Here is a 7,985-nt window from a genome sequence, read left to right as displayed (position 1 = left end):
AGAGATTGGATGGTTTCATACGTGTTTTGCCCGATTGCTCCTCTCTTTTTCTGGATTCTTAATTACATTAAACCATAAATTAACGGGCTAGGATAATAGCATAGTTGCTTGGCCACATACACAAGACAAGTCAAGGGTACAACTAAGCAGTTTCGTTAGTGTGTTGTGTGAATGCTGTACAAATGCAGCCAATTTTCTCTTCATTTTGAATTTAATTCACGGTTTATTATGAATTGGTAGGGGAGGGGAAATTTAAGTAGCTGGTATCTCTATTGAACGTTGTTGCTGATCTCAGCGGCAATCCTTGAGAACAGGCTTACTCTGGATAGAGGAAAGGAAGCTTATGCAAGTATAAGAAGAGATCCAAGGAACGAAAACCCTCGGCTCCAAGGGCATGCAAAGGGCTTGGATGCTTCCTGGAAATAAGACGCTGGTCGTATACCACTGAGATGGCTAGTTTGGAGAGATGGTAAAGCTAGAACCTGGCAGATGGTGAATTCTTCCCCCCCTCCCAAGTGGAAGCCAGCTGGTTGACCATGGGCCAGCCACTTCCTCAAAGCCCTAGGAAAGAGGCAACCGCAAACTATTTACAAAAAACCTTTCCAAGGAAAGTGCAGGGACTTGTCTGTGCTATCACTAAAAGTCAAGACTGGCTTGGACACTCTGACACAGGGGTGTCAAACCTGATTGCACTGCGGGCCATATCAGGATTTGTTTTGCCCTTGGGAGGCCAGGGGGGATGTGGCCTGTGCAGGCTGGATCTGGCCTGCAGGCTGTGTGGTTGACATGCCTGCGCTGACACACAGACTCTTGAATGGAGAAAAACAGGAAAAAGGCAGGGGGTTGATTGCAGTTCAGCTTTTATGCATTGTTAAAAAAACAAACAGATGAAGATCAGGAACAGACTCTTTTTGGATGAGAGCACTTCTTAAAACTATTCTCACAGCTATTGAATTAAAGAGGCTACAGAAAAGAACAAGCTTTGCAGTATAAATTTGTTAATTAATAATTAACTTTGTTAATTTTAATGGAAATATTTATTACCACTCATAACCTCCAAATTAAGCAAAACTGAAAAGGGACACAGGCAGGAAATGGAACATGGACGCAGGACTCAAAGTGTCCATCTCAAAGAGTCAAGAATTCAGGAAGAAAAGGTACAAGCAAGTGCAGGGAAAAATTTCTCTATCGCTAGTCCTGGTTTGTTGAACCATGGTTTACTAAATGGATGACTGTCCATTTAAGGAGCAAGGAAACAGCGCTCCTTACTAGCACTGAAGATGCTACATAGTTTGGGTAATGAAACATCTGCAAGAAAACAAGCTCGGAGAGCACCAAGGACCCCTCATTTCAACTCTTGAGCTACAAATATTCTCCTTAATCGGTACTGAAGTTCATCAGCCAATCAGCCAAAGTATGCATGTTGTACTTTGACAATAAAGGTTCATTTATTCACGGCATCAATTCTCCCAAGCCCAAATCAACCTTAACTCCAGTAAGTCAAGAGAATACAAAACAGGAGAATATTTGTAGATGTTCGGGGTTGCAACAGCACTGGAAAAAATAACGTAGGACCCATTTTTCACACTTAAGGACCGTTGCAACATCCGTGTGGTCACATCATCAACATTCAGATGCTTGGCAACTGTTTCATATTTATGACAGTTGCAGTGTCCCAGCATCATGTGATTTTGGAGGATGGATGGATGGATGGTTTCCACAGACCTTTAGAACAGCACTTCAAGAAAATGGCAGATGATGGATGGATGGATAGGTATATATTCTGGAAAAGAACAGGTTCCCTGATTCAAATATGTTTAAAATTGTATCCCTTGACGAAGAACAAGACCTTCCCAACCAGCAGTTAGCAAAACAGAGGTTCTGCTAATATTTAATAAATTTTAAAATTTTTGCCCAAATTAAAACTGTAAAAATACCTTGAAAAGTAACATCTATAACAAACCTAAAATATCAATTGGGAAGAGTAAAAGCATAAATCCAAAAACAATCATAAATCTTAAATAAATCTCACAAGGCAAAGAACTTTTTGTCAACTGTCCAGTTGGCAGATCCAGAAAAAGAAACTCCTGGAACATTATTTTATCAAGAGTTTTAAACTTTACTGAATAAACGATATTTGCACAGACGAAGCAAAGCCAGCTCTGGGCTTCCCACGCAATAGCTACATTAGTTAATTTTCCCCTTTCCCTGTGGGGCTACCTACAATCCATTACATCCACCAATCACTCCTGTTTGTTTTGTTACAGGAAACCGAGTCATGCTAGTCCACCTGCTCAATGTGTCCTGGGTTGGGCACTCTCACGGGAACAGACGACGCTCAGCTGCAACTGTCCCCACCCCGGAATTGTCCCCCCTCCCGCTTTTATCAAGCTGCCAATTAGAGTTGACATCCCGACACCCTGGAAGAAGGATAGATCTGGAACAACAATGAATATATACACACATCATTACTCACATTCTGGAGAGATTTTATCTTTATGTGCATTTCTGTTTTTATACACATATGATTGTGTATCATCTGACCCATCAACTGCGATAATCAAGTTCGCAGATGATACAACTGTGGTGGGTTTTATTACAGTTGGGGATGAGACAGCATACAGGGCGGAGGTAGAAAAACTATCCATACGGTGTAGTAACAACAACTTGCACTTAAACATCGGCAAGACAAAAGAGATGGTGTTAGACCTCCGGAGAAAAAAGGAGGAACCTGCCCCACTTTACATCGCGGAGGACTGTGTGGAGTTTCTTCCTTTAAATTTCTGGGAGTCTACCTCTGTGAAGATCTGACCTGGAAACTTAACACAACCCAGATGGCTAGAAAGGCCCACAGAGGCTTCACTTTCTTAGGGTCTTGTGGAAGAACAGGGTAGAACAGTGGCTAATGACTCTTTTACCGGTCTACTATAGAGAGTGTCCTCTCATATGGTATTGTGGTTTGGTATGCTGGTCTGACAGCTGTGGACAGGAAAGTATTACAGAGGGTAGTGACCACAGCACAAGACATTGTGGGCTGTCCCCTGACACCACTGGATGACATCGCCAGGGCTCGTTGCCTTGGAAGAGTGAGGAAAATTCTCAGGGATGACTCACACCCTGGACCTTATCTCTTTACTTTCCTACCATCGGGTAGGAGATATAGGAGTCTAGCCAGCCGTACCAACAGGCTGAAAAACAGCTTTTATCCGTGGGCTGTTAGGCTTTTCAATGGGATATAATCTCTGTGAACTCATGCAGAATTGACTTGGGAGGCTGGTGTCTGGCATAGTTGGTTCACATGGTGTGGTGGGATGGAAGGTTTGTTGTCACTGTGTGTTGGGGGGAGGGAGCACGGGGAGAAGCTCATCTCAATGTACACGTACTTCGACAATAAAGTTTTATTTATTTATTTAAATATGTAGTGTTCCCTTTATGCATAGTACAACTGCCCATCTTCTTTTTGTAGACCTGTTTCTTTTGAACAATTTGTACCCATCCCATCGGTAAATTCCATTCATGGGTTTCATCCTACCAGGTTTATGTAATGCCAACTATGTCATGCCCACTCTCATGTACTATTCTTTCTAGTTCACCCCGATTGTTCCCCAGGTTTGAGTATTTGTCTATAAGCACTTATGACTTTTATGCCTTAAATGTAAAAGGGTAAAGGAAAAGACTTCTGACTCTTTTAAAAAAAATTTACATTTCAGTATTTCCAAAGCAACATGGCGACTGGGTTAACCGATAATTCAATAGCATACAAATATTTTTAAGGCAAATCTCAAAAGTACCACATTACATATTTCCTCTCTTTTTTGCTTTAACATTTACTGTCTCATATTTAAAGTACCGTATTTTCCGGCGTATAAGACGACCCCCGACTTTTGAGAAGATTTTCATGGGTTAAAAAGTCGTCTTATATGCCGGAAAATACGGTAATACAATTCTTATTATATCAATTGAATAAAAATAAAATTTTTACATATTGTAGTTATTTTAACATTCAATCTTTACAGACAATGTCCTAATCATTTTCCCAATTTTTAGTTTCCCATTAATATTTGAATTTAACATTTATTAATTGTAATTTCCAGATTTTGAGTAACCAAACTTCCCATTATCAATTTCATTACACAATAATATTCAGGATACACATCTTATCTATTCAAACATACTATTTTACACCATCTTACATCATCTAGTTAGTAATACAGCATTACATTTTCTATTAATTTCCAAATATCTTAACCTTTCTCTTTTTTCCCTATCAGATCCTCCTCTCTTTTTCTCTTAATGTCTACTATCTCATATTTAGTTAATACAATTCTTAATATATCAGCTAAATAAAACATGTTCATTACGTTTTTAATATATTTTAGCTTATATAGGTCTTAATTACTTTTACATTCAATCTTTATTGGCAAATCCATATTCAATTTTAACTTTTAATAAATATACTTTCCAGTTTTAAATACTCAAAATCATCTATTTCAGTTCCTGCCAAATTGTAAATTTCAAAATATACATCTTATCTATTTAAGTATATTCTTTCTTAATCTTAATAAGTCAAAACCCCAATTTTTTTCTCAATCTTTTTCTAGCTTGCTTTCTTTGTCAACTCGCCTTCCATTTCGGTGCTGTCAAGTCAGCAAATGGATCTCCCTCTGTTTTTATACATATTACTTGAAACAAGAAAGGGCGTCTGACAAAATGCCTCTGTCTCCACATAGCTATCCTGAAATATTTATGTTCCCTTCCATCCGTTTATCTTCTTGCCCCTCAGGTTTCTTTTAGTTTGTATATAGAAAGTCTTTTTCCATTTTCCATATTGTCAGTCTCTTTTGGGGGTTTTCTATGAAGTCTATTTGTTCATCAATTGAGTCTTCTGTCATAGTGTTTAACTGTTCCACTTCTTCAATTATATTCTGCGTAGTTGATTCTTTAATTGTGGTCAAAGTTTGAATTTTTGCATCTAGGCTGACACCTTGTTCTTTTCTGTAGCCTCTTTAATTCATCAAGAGCTGTGAGAATAATTTTAAGAAGTGCTCTCATCCAAAAAGAGTCTGTTCCTGATCTTCATCTGTGTGTTTTTTTAACAATGCATAAAATTAAAAGCTTTACAGTCCACTGAGTGTAAAACAGCTGGGCTTCTAGAGCTAATATCTTCCCAGATTACAGGAATCTTATCTATAGTCTGGGCTGTGGGTCTGCTGGCAATAACAATTGTAATATAAGACTTCTAACTTTTTAGCACAGTAGAACAAGGTAATAAAAACACTTTGTTTTACATAGTAATATATACCAGCAATTTCTATGCCCACAAACCTATCCAATCAGCAAAACCCAACATTAAAGTTTCATTTTTTCCCTACCCACCTCAAGCATAAAATCCAGAAACATTTCCAAGTAGAAACAAAGTTAGTTGCACTCTAGTTAGCTGCTGCTAACTTCATCAGCTTTGCAGCCAATCATCTATTATGAGAATTAAAGTTATCTTTCCATTTCTGTGCATAGAGCATGCTGTCAGCATATACCAGTGGTGGCAAACCTATGGCACGCGATAGGCAGGTTAGTAAAAAGATGCTTCGGGGAGGCAAGGGCATCTGGGCAGGGGTGGAGGTGGCAACCTTACCCTGCATGGTGGTGAAAGGGTTAACAGCAGGCACGGAAGCCAGGAGGACCTACGCAAAGCAGGCGGGGGTGGGGGTGGGCAGATTGTGGGCACCACTCCTCGCCTCCTTGGCTCTTGGCTATTCAAAGAAACAAGAAAGTTCAGTTTCCTCTTTCACTTCTGAGATTTTTGTTTGTTATGAATGATTCTCCACACTCCAGGCATCTAAATGATTTCCTTTCTAAATGGAATCTTTGATATCTATAAAGCTTTTCTCTCCGTGAAGCTGTTTCCACCTTCAAGCATTTATAGGATTTTTCTCTTGCGTGAATACTTTGATGTCGATGGAGGTGTAAAACTCTTTCCACACTTAAGGCGTTTATATGGATTTTCTCCTGTGTGTCTTCTTGAATGTCTATAAAGGTGTCCCCTCGTATTGAAGCTTTTTCCACATTCCAGGCATTTATGTGGTTTCTCTCCTGAATGGATCCTTTGATGTATATAAAGGTTTCCACTCCGAGTGAAGCTCTTTCCACACTCCAGGCATTTATGTGGTTTCTCTCCAGTGTGAATTCTTTGATGATTATAAAGTGTTCCCCTCCAACTGAAGCTCTTTCTACACTCTAGGCATTTATGTGGTTTCTTTCCAGTGTGGATCCTTTGATGTCTATAAAGGCTTCCCCTCTGAGTGAAGCTCTTTCCACACTGCAGGCACATGTAGGGTTTCTCTCCAGTGTGAATTCTTTCATGACTACAAAGGTGTCCCCTGTGAGTGAAGCTCTTTCCACACTCCAGGCACTTATAGGGTTTCTCTCCAGTGTAGATACTTTGATATTGATAAAGGTTTCCCCTCAGACCGAAGCTTTTTCCACATTCCAGACATTTATGCAGTTTCTCTCCAGTGTGAATTCTTTGATGATTATAAAGGTGTCCCCTTTGAGTGAAGCTCTTTCCACACTGCGAGCATTTATCTGGTTTCTCTCCAGTGTGGATCTTTTGATGTACATAAAGGTTTTCCCTCGTATTGAAGCTCTTTCCACATTCCAGACATTTATGTAGTTTCACTCCAGTGTGGATTCTTTGATGTGTATAAAGGCTTTCCTTCCGAGTGAAGGTTTTTCCACACTCCAGACACTTAAATGGTTTTTCTCCTGTGTGGATTCTTAGATGCCTTTCAAGAATTCCATTTGATCTGAAGGATTTTCCACATTCTGGGCACTGATACTTCTCTCCTCCCTCCTGGATTCTGTGGCGTTTCCCGAGTTTCCCGCCTCTTCTGAGGGACTCTCCGCCCTCCAGGCCCGTCTCGGCGTTTCCGCCCGTTTCCTGCTCCCTGCTTCGCCCTCCAGGCAGCCTCCTTTCCCGGAGTCCCCTTCGGCCCATACCTTCCGGGCCTTCCCCGCCGTCTCCTCCAGGGGCTGCTCCGCGGGGCCTCCTCCTTCCTCCGCCGGGTTTGGCCGAACTCCTGCAGGGGCGAACGGGGAGAGGCGGGTCACGGCTTCGTCTCTTCCCGGAGGGGAGTCCCAGCCTCTCACGGACTCGGCCTCCCTCCCAGCGTCGCCCACCCGGACCAGCCTCGGGCTCCCCGTCCTGCCTCCCGCGACTCTCAGCATCCCCCGGGGCCTACCTGCCTCCGTGCACTTCGAACCGGGACGCTCCTTCCGCTGCCTCTCCGATGCCGGAAGTGGGGGCGGGACCTCCGTCCTTTCGGCCAGCCTCCTGCCTCCTCCGATTGGTGCAGCGGCCCTGCCTGTCTGGCGAGGCGACATGAGCCGCCTCCTGAGGGGCGGGAGGCGCGAATGGCGGGAGCGGATCGGCGGGGAGGCCACTGCGGAGGCTTCCGAGCCCGGAGGGAGGCGAGCCAGGCCGGGCTTAGCGTTGCGACTGCGGCGCCCGGGCTTCCCTTCCTCGGAGGCCCCGATCGAGCCCGGGGAGGCAGGGCGGCCTGAGCCTTTGGGGGTCTGCTGGGGCCGAGGCGGGCCCGGATCCTCTCCCGAAGGGACGCCGCTTCGCCTTGCCCTGACACGCGTCGTCTGCTCGTCGGGCGGGACGGAGGCGTGCCTCGTTTTGCTGGGGGCTTGGGGAGCCGGAGGGAAGCCCGGCGGGAGGGGCAGCATTGGGGGGGGCAAAGTCCCCCCGGTCTCCCTCCAAAGCGGCCTCGGTCCTCCCGGCCAACGGAGGAGCGGGGGATTGTGGAGCCCTTTGGGCCTTTCTGCCTGCCCATTCCTCTTTCTGTCCCTTCTCCCCCTCCCCAACTCCTCCCTGATCCTAATTCACAACTACCCTCTCATCCTCATCCTTTCTTTCACCCTCAGCCTCACCTTAATGCTCATCGGAAACCTAACTCTTACCCTCACCACTATTTATCTTCCTG

This window comes from Vipera berus (assembly GCF_964194415.1).
Source record: "Vipera berus genome assembly, chromosome: 15".
Classification (NCBI taxonomy): domain Eukaryota; kingdom Metazoa; phylum Chordata; class Lepidosauria; order Squamata; family Viperidae; genus Vipera; species Vipera berus.
The sequence above is the reverse complement of the archived record's forward strand: the minus strand, read 5'-3'. Positions refer to the sequence as shown.